The 16,215-nt window shown below is 44.9% G+C and overlaps 1 protein-coding gene and 1 non-coding gene across 5 annotated transcripts in view; one reads left to right on the forward strand and one right to left on the reverse strand.

Moving 5' to 3' along the window:
• Positions 1-16,215, forward strand: part of SNX24 (sorting nexin 24) — a 187,714-nt gene that overhangs the window by 23,690 nt on the left and 147,809 nt on the right. The window lies entirely within an intron of this gene.
• LOC142441606 (small nucleolar RNA SNORA54) lies at positions 5,653-5,776 on the reverse strand. Its single transcript, XR_012782972.1, has one exon. It is a non-coding gene; the product is annotated as a small nucleolar RNA SNORA54 (small nucleolar RNA).

Genomic DNA, 16,215 nt, shown 5'->3' on the forward strand with positions numbered 1-16,215 from the left:
TTTATATTGTCAGATCATCTGGAAGGTAGACTTAAGCACTGCTGTTGGTGAGTTGTCCACGTCTTTCTCTCCCCCTGGGCTGCTCTGGGTCAGGGGCCTGGGCTGCCACGGTAGAAGGGATCTTTATGGAAGGATGACCTGGCTGCCTCAATTTACTCTGCATTACTTTGTTCTAAGCCTGTATGAGTAGTCCCAGTGGTTTTCTTCGAGCTCTACAGAGACTCTTTAAGCATGAATATGTATAGGCAGTAAGATTTTGTGTACTTTCATTTTAACATGTACATCTACGGGTTTTTAGATGTGCTTTTTATGTATGTGCTTTATGCTGGAGAAATAGTTTCATTGGCCATTTATATGCATCTGCTTATAAAAACGATGAAATAATGATCTCTAAAAGAATCTCAGTATATTCTGAATGAGTTAATTGCTTAACTTATTTATCAGATTCTAGGAGATAGTTTCATTAAAAAACCAAAACTCACTGCCACAGGCTTGACTCGGACTCCAGGTTTAGATAAGCAAGTGGAGAGGATAGAGCTTTTGTGACGGGGTCCCCTCCTCCCCTTAAAAACAGGACCGCTTAGTGAAAGTGCATGTTTGACTATAGGATAGATTAGGTGGGTCCCTTTGAGATTCTGAGTCTTTACATCTTGGAAACGCATTCTCATCTTCTTCCTGTTGAGTAGCTGGCAGGTTTGCATAGCCCACTGCCTGCCAGGGATCCTTTGTAAAGGCAGAGAGATGTAAAAAGCATTATATGACCAGAATGGAAGAGACCAACCATTATGCTGTGGGTGGGGGATCAGTGGTGGTTAGAAGATGGAAATTGGCCAGATGGGGCAGAGCCACATTGTAGAAACCTGTGGAGGGGACACAGCCACTCAAGTCAGTTGTGACTCCCTGTAGGACAGGGCAGAAGGGCCCCTGTGGGTTTCTGTCTACAGGCGTAGAAAGCCCCATCTTTCTCCGCAGGGAAAGAGACTGGACCTGTCTACAGGCGTAGAAAGGCCATCCTTCTCCGTCTAGCAGCCGGTGGTTTCAAACTTCGCACCTCTCAGGTTGCAGCCCAGTGTGTAACCGCTCTGTCACCAGGGCTCCGGAGCAGCCACTGGTGGCAAGCTTTCAGAGTTGATCCCCTTGGGGCAGGGGATGGCAAGAGGAGGCCACATTCGAGTAGGTGAAATGTCCGAGTGCTGCCAGGACACAGGAGGGCCTGTGGAAACGAGGGTCTCATCAACGACATCGTGTTAGCATTTTCTGTAGCACCAGCCAAGGTGGATTCTGAAATCTGTGCCTCTGTAAGGTGGCACTAGAAATTCCCAAATCTGGTCACTTTGTACAGAATTTTGGATGCTCCCTTTGTTCAGATAATGCCCCAGACTCAGCTTCAGTCTGGCTTTTTCTGCCCATAAAAGGTGAGGACCCACGTCGTCATTAATAGCTGCTCCCATAGAGGAAAGAGCTTGGAGGCAAAGGGCATTTATAGAGGTCTAGATAAAGATATGTACATATGCAAATATATTTATGAGTCTGGGGAAATAGATCTATGTGCGTATATTTATAGATTTAGTATTAAGGTAGCAGAAGGACATTGGACCTCCACTCAAGTACTCCCTCGGTGCAAGAGTACTTTCTTCTATTAAAATGGCATTCTGTGATGCTCACCTTCCCGACAAAACCACTGAAGACAAAGCCAGCGAATAAACAAATGTGGTGAAGAAAGCTGATGGTGCCCGGCTATCAAAAGATATAGCATCTGGGGCCTTAAAGGCTTGAAGGTAACCAACCGGCCATCTAGCTCAGAAGCAACAAAGCCCACACGGAACAAGCACACCAGCCTGTGTGATCACAAGGTGTTGAAGGGATCAGGTAACAGGCATCATCAGAACAAAAAATCTTACCACAGTGAATGAGATGGGGATTGCGGAGCGGAGACCCAAAACCCATTTGTAGGCCACTGGACATCCCCTTATAGCAGAGTCTTGGGGAGGAGATGAGCCAGTCAGGGTGCGATGTAACAATGATGAAAAATATAACTTCTCTAGTTCCTAATTGTTCCCCCCCCACCCCAACTCTATGATGATCCCACTTCTACCTTGCAAGTCTGGCTAGACCAGAGGATGTACACTGGTACAGATAGCAACTGGAAACACAGGATGGGTGGATGATCCCTTCAGGACCAGTGGTGTGAGTGGTGATACTGGGAGGGTAGAGGGAGGTTGGGTTGGAAAGGGGGGGAACCGATGACAAGAATCTACATGTGACCTCCTCCCTGGGGGATGGACAACAGAAAAGTGGGTGAAGGGAGATGTTGGACAGGGCAAGATATGACAAAATAATAATTTATAAATTATCAAGAGTTCATGAGGGAGTGGGGAGCAGGAAGGGAGGAGGAAAAATGAGGACCTGATGCTAGGGGCTTAAGTGGAGAGCAAATGTTTTGAGAATGATGAGGGCAATGCATGTACAAATGTGCTTTACACAATTAATATATGGATGGATGGTGATAAGAGTTATATGAGCCCCTAATAAAATGATTTTTTTTAAAAAAAGACTTGATTGGGACTGTGCTGGGATGTTTGCTTGACATATAATTACTTCTTGATATAAAACTCTCTCTTACACATAAAAAAAATAGCTGCTCCCAGCTCACCTCAGGGAGCCACATGTACCCCGAGCAAAAGAATTCTTAGCTAAGGAGAGGACATCTTGACCTGGGGTGGGGAGGCTGTGCGGCTGCTGCTGGTACAGAACAAATTAGGTGATTTCCCTCCCTCCCAAGTGCCAGGTCAATGTCGGCATCTTCAGTTTGAAAGTCGTGGATGGGCCAGGCCACTGCCATTCTAGAGAAGGTAGAAAATAAGGCTGGGAAAAGGTGCCCCCTGGAATTTCAGTAGATTAAAGAAGGAAAAACTGTTGTGAACTTTGTTGCTTTATATATGGGAAGAAAACCAAGTAATGTAAACCGACAGCCACCAATTCAATTCCAGTTCATAAGGGGTTTCTGGGATAGGAACAGGCAGCCTCATCTTTGTCCCTTAGAGCAGTGGGTGAGCTTGAAATACTCAACTTGTGCTCAGCATCCCAACACCAACCCCTCAAAGCCCCTAGGATCCCTTTCATCGGGAAAAGGAGGAGAGAAACAAGAGCAACAAGGAGGGAATGCCAGGTCAAGGCATGTGCTTCTAAATAGAGCAGAGACTGAACATGGTAGGGCCCGGAGAGGAGGCACTGGTGTGAGAGCCGGAGGCTTCTGAAGGGAGAGAACCGGAAGGGGATGAAGCCTCTCGGGAGACGGCTGTCTGCTTTTGGAAGCTGCTTCTCCAGTCAGGCTGGCAGCTTTGGGCCCGTGATCCAGCCCTACCCAGGAATGACTTTAAATCAGCAGTGTCCAATAGACTATGCCCGTGCAAGTCACATTTTTTCAAAATAACAAAAAGGTAAAATTCATTCTTATATTTTATTTAATTCAGTAAATCGAGAATGCTGCCATTTTAATATGAAGTCAATATCAAATTATTCATGACACTTTACATTATTTGTTCACTGAAATCTGTGAAGTCTGTGTGTTTTACACTCGCAGGACTTGGCACTTTGGACTAGCCACCTTTCAAATGCCCACTGGCAGCGCTTGGCTAGAGCTGCCATCCCGGATGGCTTGGTTTTTTAGAGACTAGGATGTTCCGGTTCCTAGTAAAACTGGTGGTGACATAGCAATAAAGGTCCCTACCTTGGGAAGCTGGAGTCTCAAACTTTGGACAGTCGTATCTGTCAAGAACTTGTCGTTTCACTGTTAGGGCTCAGCATTGTTAGCATGAATGTTCTCCAGGCTCAGCTAACATGCGCACCTGAGGTGCCTGGTCTCGTTCCAGGTGTGGTGTATTGTGTGTGGGGTTTCCCGTCAGTAAGGGGAGCTAAGGAGCTGGGAAACCAGACTGAAGGGAGTGCAAGTCCCACATCTTGAGTTCAGATCCAAGGTCTCCGACTTAATGACTGTGAGACCTTAAGCAAGTTACTTTACCTTTGTGTGCCTCGTTTTCATATCTTCAACATGAGGACGGAAGGAGATACCAGTACTTATTTTAGGACCTCTGGTAAGGTAACGATTAAGCACTCAGGAAATGTCCAGACCCACCGAGAGCTTCACCGAAGGAACTGGGCAGAGTGCCCTGGGGCAGATCCCAGCCTAGAAAACCCTCTGGGGCAGCAGCACTCGGCCATGCGGCACCGTTCCGGTTGCACACCGGCTCGGTGGCACCGACTAGCACCGACCACAGCATTTTAGAAGGTGATGCGAAGATAGATGAGATAATATATTTAAAGTCCTTAATTCATGGTTGACATTTAATGTGTTAGCTGCTTGCGTAATCACAGTTATTACACCGACAGTAATTATTTAACAGCAGTGACGCCCGCTCGCGGCTTTCTCGATGGCATCAGTATCCTCAGTTCTTCTAACAGCGAGGAGCCTTCCTTCTTCCTCAGAATGGACCCCATAGCTCAGCTCCAAACAAACATGTCCGCTTCCTTTCCCTGAAGCCCGATTTTTGATTTTTTTGGTTAATTTTTGCTAACACCACCCCAGTTTCAATTAGGAGCAAGGTGAAATGATTCAATTGCATATTGCTACTTTGTAGTCACTTGGCAAAGTTTTCGGATTTTGAGGGAAGAAATTTTATATTCTTGTGTTGGCAGGTAGCGCCAATTCACCCTTTTGCGGGAGGGTTGGGAGGCCCATGTGATACATAGTACAACGCAGATCTTTTATAAAAAGATGGCGTTTTGTTATGATTTGAATGTATACCATGTTGCTGCCCTCTGGTTTTGTATGTGTGTGTGTGAGTGTGTGTGTGTGTTGTGTGTGTGAGTGTGTGGGTGGGGTGTGTGTGAGTGTGTGGTGTGTGTGGTGTGTGCGTGTGGTGTGTGTGTGTGGTGTGTGGTTTGTGTGTGTGTGTGGTGAGTGTGTGTGTGTGTGGTGTGTGAGTGTGTGTGTGTGATGTGTGGTTTGTGTGTGTGGTTGTGTGGTGTGTGAGTGTGTGTGTGTGTGTGTGTGTGTGTGTGTGGTGTGTGTGTGGTGTGTGGTTTGTGTGTGTGTGTGGTGTGTGTGTGAGTGTGTGTGGTGTGTGGTGAGTGTGTGTGGTGTGTGGTTGTGTGTGTGTGTGGTGTGTGTGTGGTGTGTGGTTTGTGTGTGGTGTGTGGTTTGTGTGTGTGTGGTGTGTGGTGGTGTGTGTGTGTGTGTGGTGTGTGGTTGTGTGTGGTGTGTGTGTGTGTGTGTGTGTGTGTGTGGTGTGTGTGTGTGTGTGTGTGTGTGAGTGTGTGTGTGTGTGTGTGTGTGTGTGTGTGTGTGTGTGTGTGTGTGTGTGTGTGTGTGTGTGGTGTGTGTGTGTGTGTGGTGGTGTGTGAGTGTGTGTGTGTGTGAGTGTGTGTGTGTGTGTGTGAGTGTGTGTGTGTGTGTGTGTGATGTTAAAACCAAAAGTCTTTGTTAGCCTTGTCTGTATTTCTATATTTTGAAATTTCTATATTTCACTAAACTTTATTCATTGAAATGAAAGTGCTACCAGTACAGCGCTCGAAGTTTGCCCAACATTTCACTTGTTTCCTTCCTTTAAAAAAATCATTTTATTGGGGGCTCACACAATTCTTTTTCTTCCCCTTTGTCTCCTAAATATAAAATCAGACAGACACGTTGTCAGTCTTATATTATTCTGGGAATTTCTGTAGCCCTGGAATGGAACCCGTGAGCAGTAAATCTGATAACAGGTTACGAACAGTGCATGGCTTGCACAATTCTTATCACCATCCACCCATTGTGTCAAGCACATTTGTACATTTTTTGCCATCATCATTCTCAAAACATTTGCTTTCTACTCGATCCCTTAATATCAGCTCATTTTCCCCCTCCCTCACAAACCCTTGATAAATTTATAAATTATTATTTTGTCATATCTTATACTGTCCGACTCTCCCTTCACCCACCTTTCTGTTGTCCATCCCCCAGGGAGGAGGTTATGTGTATATCCTTGTAATTGGTTCCCCGTTTCTACCCCACCCTCCCTCCACTCTCCCGGTATCACCACTCTCACCACTGGTCCTGAAGGGATCATCTGTCCTGGATTCCCTGTGTTTCCAGTTCCTATCTGTACCTATGTACATCCTCTGGTCTACCCAGATTTGTAAGGTAGAATTGGGATCATGATAGATGAGGGTGGTGGGGAGGAAGCATTTAGGAACTAGAGGAAAGTTGTATGTTTCATCGCTGCTACCCTGCACTCTGACTGGCTTGTCTCCTCCCTGGTTTCCTTCCATTGTTCATCTGTTCACCAGATCTTTCTTTGGACATTTCAAACCTTAAGCCCTAGCTCTTGAGTGCGCCTATGCATGAGGCAAGGGTCTATAACCAAATAGTTGCAAAACCCCTGCTTTGTGAGGGAGACATATGATGCGAAGTAAATTCTGCTGGATGAAATTCTATACCTGGGACTGTTGGCAAAATGTGAACAGAGAAGGCTCGTTGCAGCTCAAGAAATAAGCTAAATTATAAATAAAATGTTTAGAATATTTTATTTGAACCATTGATAATCATCATATATATTAAACAACAAAAACAAAACAACTTAAACGTCACTGCCCATGGATCAACTCCGACTCCTAGAGACCCTGTTCTTTAGGGTAGAACTCCCTGTGGGCTTCTGAGACTATAGCTCTTTATGGAGCAGAAAGCCTCAGGTTGTTGCCTCTGAACACTTTGTGGTTTCAAATGGTTAACCTTGTGATTAACACCCCCCCCGCCACCACACATATATATGTAAGTATAGATATAATATCTCTGTATGTATGTGTGTGTATGGATATCTCTATCTATCTATCTATCTATCTATCTATCTATCTATCTATCTATCTATCATCTATCTACCTGCCTACCTACCTGTCTATCTACCTATCTCTCTCCAGGTAGTAGAACTCTGTGAAATGTTATTTGAGATCAGAATTCAAATAAAGATACTGCTTTCTTCAAATTTGTTTTTTCTCTTAAAAAAGAATTAAAAATCATAAACATTTACATTGACTTATAATACAGAGAATAGTAATTCATATATTCTTTTCAGGGGCCATTTTAGAGTGGGGTGTACAGCCTTTAAAAACATCTACAAATGGAATTGAAGCGTTGAAACCGAAATGTCTAGTGTTTTTGAGATGCATGCCGTTGACATAAGGCACCTTTGTTCTAACCGTATAGAAGGTTGGGAAAACTTTCTCATTAAGAACATCTGAATGAAGAGGCTGATAGAACGAGCAGGGAGAGGGGGCAGAAGGGACGTGGAAATCTTGTAAAAGTTATCGGCCACGTGCCCTTTATTTGCTAGGGTCCAAGGATCAGTGTCCCATTTTTCAAATGAGCTTTTACAAAAACCAGATAGCTGGACCGCATCCCTGAGTGACGACACATGGACCCTCCTGCCTGCTCCAGCTCAACCCTTCTAACAGGGACTGAAGTGGATTTTTTGCCTGTAAAAGTGGAAAATGGGTCTGATAAAAATGTTAAGTCTGCAGGGCCTCTTTTTATTTATCACATCAGGGAAGAACAATGTTTTGTTGTGTTGTGGTCAACATAGAAGCCGACCTTGCTTGTTCACAAAAGCTCAAATCCTAGAGATAAAGGGGGCAAAATAATAGAGTCCAATGGAAAGAGTAGAGTGTAATTATTTGTAGCTTGTCAAGTGAAGCCCTTTCAAGCCCCAAGTGATTCAGATCTGGGAACTCTGCACAATTCTGTACACTAACCACCACCACCATCAGAGAAATCTCCCCTGGCCCGCAGACAGCACTGAAATTGCATCAGTTTGTCATGCACCGAGCACGCCAGCCTCACACAATATCATTTGGTTGCAAATGGGCCTGCCCCCAAAGCCCTGGAACACATTCCGTGGTATCTGACTCTTGGCCTGCGATTTGTCATGTCCCTGCTGCTATCAGCGTACAATAATTTTAACAGAGCCTGACGGTTCCCTGCTAGACACACAGGAAGCCTCTGGTTTGTGGGCACTGGACATGAGAAAGAGAGAGAGGGAGATTTTTCTGGGCGAAGACAACTGAAGCATGTATGGAAGAATTAGATATTATTTTTATTTCTTTCAACATTGGTTGAAGGCAATAGAGTTGTATTTCCAAATGTAAAGAAATTCACTGCATAGTGTGGAAAACATACTGTTTGTCTTTAACGTTGTTAAAATTGGTGGCTGTCTCAACTTTTAGAAATCACAGCAGTGTGGAGTTGGATACATCTAGTGGTTTTGCCTCTTGCTCCTCCAAATGCTGTCCCTGAGCCAGCAGCATCGGTGGGAGTATGCTAGGAATGCAGGCTCTCAGGCCCCGGCCCAGACCTCCAGGGTCGGAGTCTGCATTCTCACCCATACCCAGGGGACCGGTCCATATACCTGCAGGATGGAGAAGCCGAAAAACTTGGATGTCAGAAAGATCTATGTTCAGATTCCATCTTTATAACTAAGTTTGCTCCACTTTGGGCAGTTCAGTCAACTCCACTCTGCTTCAGATTTCTCCTCTGTTGAGTGGGGTTATAATTACTATGTCATATGGTTACTTTGAGGATTAAACAGAATGAAGTATGTATCCAGTGCTTGTCCTAGAGGAAGCAGACGGCAAATGAAAGAATTTACAGAGTGCCGCTCCACAGACTTTTGTCTTAAGTGAATTAAAATGTGTATCATTGTGAATTAGTTCACCGCAAGTAATACCTGCAGTACCAAGATTGGGAGTTTTATAAGATGCCCTGGAGGGGCAGACTCGTGTTGAATTCAGTGTTCCGATGCTTCTGTTTCCTCCTCCCGCAGAATATGTACGCGTGCTAACCTTTGTCCTGCACCGTCATTCCATCCCGGTGCACAGTATTTGGCAGCCGGGGACAGGGCTGGCCTTCGGGAGCAGCGTGTCAAGTGCACTAACTTTCTCCAGGCGAGTGACTCAGCCCCACGTCAGGGTGAGCTGGGTGCCGGATGGATCCAGAGACATGTTCTTGGCCTCCTGACCTCGGTCCAGCACGGACATATCTCGTGTCCTGGTCTCTGTGCCGGGCCCTCTAGTTCCACTGCGGGGCGGCTTCAGGCCTCTGCGTGTCCCTGGAAGCCTCTCACCGTGACCATGCTTTCCTGGGACTGACCCGGTAAAAATTCGAAGACAATATTAAGGGACTGATTTCAATTAGTTACTTCTTTTCTTCGTGTTGTTGTTGGTTTGTTTTTTTTCCCCTTTCATTCTTCTTTATCACAACAAGTTTTTTGTTAGTTTGTTGTTCTTTTTAGGGGGCTTTAGAGAAGAAAAATGAACTTTGCACAGTTCTCGTGGCTAAGTTTCCGAATCATGGTCTCGGCTGTGCTGATTCCTTCCTGGCTAGTGGCCTGGCACAGCCACTCCAGTTGGCACAGCCAGTTGTTTTGACTCCCTGGCTCTTTGTCCCCCTCTCTCTTGAAGAATAATATATAAAACTCAGCCCGCTGGCCTTTGACATTATGAATGGTAATATAAAAATGTAGTTAATGGGTCCTCCCCAAACACACAATTTCTTTCCAGTAAAGGAAGTGGGGTGAGGGACCAGGGAGAACTAGGAGGCGGAGAAGTTGGGGGACTGTGGGCAGAGCGGGAGAAGGCTGAGTGTAGGGGATGCTGGAGCAGATGGAAGGGCCGGGGAAAGGGAGAGCCCGAAGTGGGGACAGCCGGGGCGGGTCGAGGCGGGCGAGAGAATCAGGTCAGCCCCACAGGCTGCTTCAGGATGGGTTCAGTAGCTCCTGGGTGTTCTAAAAGGTGGGAGGTAATGGTGCTTCAATAAAGGCTCCTACTCTTGAAATTGCGTGCCGGATCTTGAGTGCACGTTATGTATGTTTCCCAGAGGTCTTCACATTTTTCTATCTGTGACCCCAAGAAAGGTTAAGAATCACTTACTTCAAATTACTACTCGAAATGGCACGCCCTATCAAAATGGAAGCTGCTTCTGACTTGTGGCGGGCTCTCTGTACGCAAAGGCTTCCGTCTTGGTTACGCACAGCCACGAATACGGTAGCAACCCTCTCTGTTCTTGAGTGAGTGACGCTGAGTTAAACCTCGAGATGTGTTTTAAAATGACCAGTGTCATACTTGGCAGAATATTGCTGTTTTATTTTTTCCCTTACGAAAATGAAATTTTCTTTGATTAATTGGTTGCTTTAGTGATGGTTAGCTTCTGCCGTAATTCTATGAACTTCTGTTAATGCTTGAGCATTACATTAGGGTGTTAATGCATCCAGTAAGCTTTCAGAACTGTCAGAAATTTATTACTCAAGATTGTCACATCATTGATTCACACATTAGGACTTTGCTTGGGTGGGTTGATAAATATGTTCTGGGATCATTTCATTGGTCCTGTAGGGGAAGCAGATTTAGTGTTGGAGCCTTAAACAGACACTGTTTGATTTACTCACTTGAATACATTAAATGTTCATTTTAACTTATGAAATTGGAATTAAGAAGTTTCAGATCAGAGAGAATTTTCTAGCCTATCCTCAGCTAAAGGGGGACTTCTGATCCCCAAGAATGAATTGGTCTTGTTTGAATTCTGAACCTTCCCTCGACTTCTTTGCTGAAATGCCCTCGATTGTTTCTTTATCTGACAAAACAATACGTTTCTTCCAGTAAAGTCCGTTTTCTGTGATCATGGCCACAGCACACGTCACCTTGAACTTCAGTAACACCAAGTAAGCAATTAAAGCAAACAGAAAAATCCCAACTCCACTGCTGTGGAGTAAGCAGTAGAGATTGTGAAAACGTTAGAGGTGAGTCTGCTGGGAGTTTCCTGAAAGGGGACCTGTGAGGAGCAACGGTCAGGCTCTCACAAGAGCTTGGCAGTTGCTGCTGAAAAACAGGTGCCAAAGACTGTTGGGTGTGGCTGCCCAGAGCGTGTGCCCATGGAAGGTGGGTACGTAGCCTTTCTGAATGAATACATATAGACTTATACACAGAAAAATCTGAAGATTTTCTGAGAAAAATCTCAGAAAAATGTATCCCCATCGCATTAAACAAAATGCATACTAATGTGACTTTTAATGATTGTAATGGGTAGGTGCATAAATTTTATTGACCCATTGGCCACTTCAGAAGCATGCTCTTGTAAATAAAAAAAGTCATATTTGAAATGAGAGTGCTTGAAAGGATTTAGAGGCAAATGAGGAAGCAGTTCATGTTTAAAAAGCAAAGGTGACGGCTATCCTTGAAAGGGATAGGGACAGTGGAAGGACAAAGGAAGGCTGGGTTTGTAGGGTTGGGGCAGAGTCTGCTAGGGGCCAGCTCCTGTATTGGGGGCTTCCCAATATTCTGTGGTAAAACTTCTTCCCTGCCTGCTGCCCTTCCCGTCCTCAAGCCCATCCTCTGGGTATCATGTGGAGCACACACCTGTTGCTTACAGCCTGGCCCGTGGTGGGCGGAGTCACACTGTCCAGTATCCTTATGACTCCTCCCCCCTTTTGTATCATTTTCCAGTGCTCATGTTCTGTGAGCAGTAGTTTCTCCCTTCCCTACTTTTCAATCTCTAGTTATCAGTCTTTGACAAGTTTTCATCTACGAAAAGCACCCATTTTTTTTAGCGTGGACTTGAAATTGTTCTTTTAAAATTGATCTCTGAGGAAGTGCTGTTAACTAATCCAGGGACAAGGGAACAACATTGGATCCAAATTGGTGGTAAGGTGGGAGTGGCAGGCCTGGTAGGGAATGATCAAGGGTAAGGCAACGTAACGAAGAGGTATAGCTGTAACCCAGGTGGGGACGGAGCATGATAGTGGGGCAGGAGGAAAGTCAAGGGAAATAGAGGAAAGAGCTAGGAGGCAAAGGAAATTTATAGAGGTCTAGACAAAGACATGTACATATGCAAATATATATATATGAGGATGGGGAAATAGATCTATGTGCTTATATTTATAGGTTTAGTATTAAGGTGGCAGAAAGACCTTGGGCCTCTACTCAAGCACTCTCTCAATACATGAATACTTTCTTCTATTAAATTGGCATTCTATGATGCTCACCCTCTCGACACAACCGCTGAAGCCAAAGCGGGTGAACAAGCAAATGTGGTGAAGAAAGTTGATGGTGCCCGGCTATCAAAAGAGATAGTGACTGGGGTCTTAAAGGCTTGAAGATAAACAAGCGGCCATCTAGCTCAGAAGCAACAAAGCCCACATGGAAGAACACAGCAGCCTGTGTGATCACATGGTTCCGAAGGACTCGGTTATCAGGCATCAAAGAACAAAAAAAATCATATGATTGAGTGCACACCTCCATGATACGATCACTGAGGACAAACGGGTGCATAAGCAAATGTGGCGAAGAAAGCTGATGATGCCCGACTGTAAAAAGAGATAGTGTCTGGGGTCTTAAAGGCTTGAAGGTGAACAAGTGGCCATCTAGCTCAGAAGCAACAAAGCCCACATGGAAGAAGCACACCAGCCTGTGTGATCACGAGGTGTCGAAGGGATCAGGTATAAGGCATCATCATAAAAAAAAAAAATCTTACCATAGTGAATGAAGAGGGAAGTGCAGAGTGGAGACCCAAAGCCCATTTGTCGGCCATTGGAGATCCCCTCACAGAGGGGTCTAGGGGAGGAAATGAGTCAGTCAGGGTGCGATGTAGCACCGATGAAGAATACAGCTTTCCTCCAGTTCCTAAATGCTTCCTCCCCCCAAACTACCATGATCTGAATTCTACCTTGCAAGTCTGGATAGAGCAGAGGATGTACATTGGTGTAGATAGGAGCTGAAAGCACAGGGAATCCAGAGTGGATGATACCTTCAGGACCAGGGGTGTGAGGGGCGATGCTGGGAGAGTAGAGGGTGAGTGGGTTGGAAAGGGGGAACCGATTACAAGGATCCACATGTGACCTCCTCCCTGGGGGACGGATAACAGAAAAGGGGGTGAAGGGAGACGCCAGACAGGGCAAGATATGACAAAATAATAATTTATAAATTATCAAGGCCTCATGAGGGAGGGGGGTGGGGGGAGGGAGGGGGCAAAAAGAGGACTTGATGCAAAGGGCTTAAGTGGAGAGCAAATGCTTTGAAAGTGATTAGGGCAAAGAATGTACAGATGTGCTTTATACAATTGATATATGTATGGATTGTGATAAGAGTTGTATGAGCCCCTAATAAAATGTTTTAAAAAATTGATCTCATGCATTTTTCTAGGACTTTGGGTGGCTTACAGACTCACACCCTACCAAGTGGCTCTACTTTTATCTGATTTCACTGATGATCAGGCAGTTAAAGAATCAGTACGTCTTGGATAAGGACTGAAGTTCGATGGTTCTGGGCTTGGGCTTGGAGTAAGAAAAAGTGCTGAGGTGTGACCGTGAGGAGGTCTCTGTCCCAAACAAGTGGTTGATCTTAGGGGTGTTAGCAGTATGGTTTTGCATGTGTGTGTTTGTGTGCGTGTGTGCGTGTGTGTGTGTGTGTGTGTGTGTGTGTGTGGCTGTAGTGTATAGGAGACACTTTAACATCCTGGTGATAGCTCAGTCTTGATTAAGGAGCCTGGTGGCACTTTGAGTTCGGCTTGGGCTGCTCTCTGCAAAGCCGATGGTTCAAGGGCAAAAAGATGAGGCCATCTGCCCCCATGAAGGCGTACAGTCTCCGAAACGCTAGTTAGGCATGCTGTGAGGTGGAACTGATTTGTTAACTTGGAAAAATGTAAACTTTTAGAAATTAATTTTTAGTAAACTACCTAGGATAGGCAGACAACATAACCTTGCCTGCTGCAGTTAGGATCAAAAGCACGCACGGGCAGCGGCCTTCAGTACGAGTTGCAACTCAATGTGCAAGAAACCCAAATTCTTCCCACTGGACCCATAGATAATGGAGAAGAGATGGAGGTGGTCAAGGATTTCATCTGACTTCGATTAACAGTCAACATTCCGTAGTCAACAAATCCAACAATGCCAATGATACAAGTGGACAAATCTGCTCCACAAGGCTCCTTAAAGTTTTGAGGAGCGAGGATGTTATTGTTCTGTTGTTGAAAAGTGCCATCTCGGTGGTTCTGACTCATAGTGACCCTGTGAACCACAAAGTGAAACACCTCCTGGTCTTGCGCCAGCCTCACATTGTTATTGGATTTCAGCCATTGTGGCAGCCACTGTGTCAGTCCATCTCATCGATGACCTTCCTCTTTTTCTCTGCCCCTCCACTTTACCAAGCATGATATCCTTCTCCAGGGTTTGGTCTCTCCTGGTAGCATGTCCGTAGTATCTGTATGTCCTGGGAACTAGAATAATCTCTTCTAGAATCACAGCAAAACTGTCACATTCAGGAACTTTAGCATTGACACGATTTTATTGCCTACAGTCTAAACTTTTCAGTTGTCCCAATAATGTCCTTCCGAGTACATTTTCCCAGTACAGGATCGACATCACACATTGTATTTAGTTGTCATGTCTTTTTAGTCTCCTTTCATTTGAAACTATTCTTCAGACTTCTTTTGTCTCTCATGAGATTGTCTTTTTTAGAAGTCAGGCCAGTTATTTTATCGACTGCTCTTCAATGTAGATTTGCCTGATGTTTCCTGATGGGTAGATTCAGGCAGTGCATTTGGGGCTCGAGTATTCCCTTGCTTGATGCTCTGTTTATCTCAAGGTACCACATCCGGAGGCACATGGATAGTGTCCATCTATCCCTAATTGACTAAGCGAGGGATCCCTGGTGGCTTACTGGTTATGCATTGGGCTGCTAACCACAAAGTCAGCAGTTTGAAACCACTTGCAAGAGAAAGATGAGACTTTCTATTCCTGTGAAGAGTTCCAGTCTCGGAAACCCACAGGGGCGGTTCTGCTTCTGTCTTGTAAGGTCACTATGAGTTGGAATCGACTCAGTGGAAGTGGTTTGGTTTTTTGTTTTGAGTTTTGACCACTTGGTTAGATGTTTCTTTTTCCATTATGGGTTTACTATTCTTACATGTTATTCTTAAGTAACACGTGGGCTGTCTTAATGACTCTTAATGGAGCCCTGGAGGTGTAGTGACTATTCATTGGGCTGTAATCCACAGGGGCCTCAGTTCAAAACCACCAGCTGCTCCTCTGCAGAAAGATAGAACTTTCTATTCTTATAAACAGTTACAGCCTTGGAAACTCTTGGGGGAATTCTGTCCTATCCTTTACAGCATCTGTGAGTCAACATTGACTTCATGTTTGTTGGGCTGTGATCCACAAGGTCCTCAGTTCGAAATCACCAGCTGCTCTTCTGGAGAAAGATAGGACTTTCTATTCCTATAAACAGTTACAGCCTTGGCAACTCTTGGGGGGAATTCCTGTCCTTTACAGCATCTGTGAGTCAACATTGACTCCATGGCAGTGGGGGTTTATTTCATTTTATTTTGAAAACTTTACCTGAATCTTGTTTTTGTAATGATGATGGCAAAATGGTGATTTTCCTGCCCTATCCATCCTCATCTGTCAGTACGAGGTTCCCTGCTCTGGGATGTGTCAAAAGTGTGTATGAGCCAGCTTCAAAAAACTCCTGGGCGTGATGTCGTTGAATGGTGGAATGTTACGCTACCTGTAAGAGCTCCCAGTAAAATGATTAAAAAGAAAAAACATTCCCGTGAAGACGCCATTATCTTGTCATTCTGATTTTTTTATTTTAACAATTTATTAGGGGCTCATAAAATTCTTATCACATTTCATACATATACATACATCAATTGTATAAAGCACATCTGTACAGTCTTTGCCCTAATCATTTTTTTCTCTTTTCTTCTTTTACATTTTATTAGGGACTCAAACAACTCTTACCACAATCCATACATATACATACATCAATTGTATAAAGCACATCCATACATTCCCTGCCCCAATCATTCTCAAAGCATTTGCTCTCCACTTAAGGCCCTTGCATCAGGTCCTCTTTTCCCCCCCCCCCCCTCCCTCCCCATTCCCCCCTCCCTCATATGCCCTTGGTAATTTATACATCGTTGTTTTGTCATATCTTGCCCTATCCGGAGTCTCCCTTCGCCCCCTTCTCTGCTGTCCCTCTCCCAGGGAAGAGGTCACATGTGGATCCTTGTAATCAGTTCCCCCTTTCCAACCCACTCACCCTCCACTCTCCCAGCATCGTCCCTCACACCCTTGGTCCTGAAGGTATCATCCACCCTGGATTCCCTGTACCTCCAACCCTCATATATACCAGTGTACAGCC

This window comes from Tenrec ecaudatus, chromosome 2, assembly GCF_050624435.1.
Source record: "Tenrec ecaudatus isolate mTenEca1 chromosome 2, mTenEca1.hap1, whole genome shotgun sequence".
Lineage (NCBI taxonomy): Eukaryota > Metazoa > Chordata > Mammalia > Afrosoricida > Tenrecidae > Tenrec > Tenrec ecaudatus.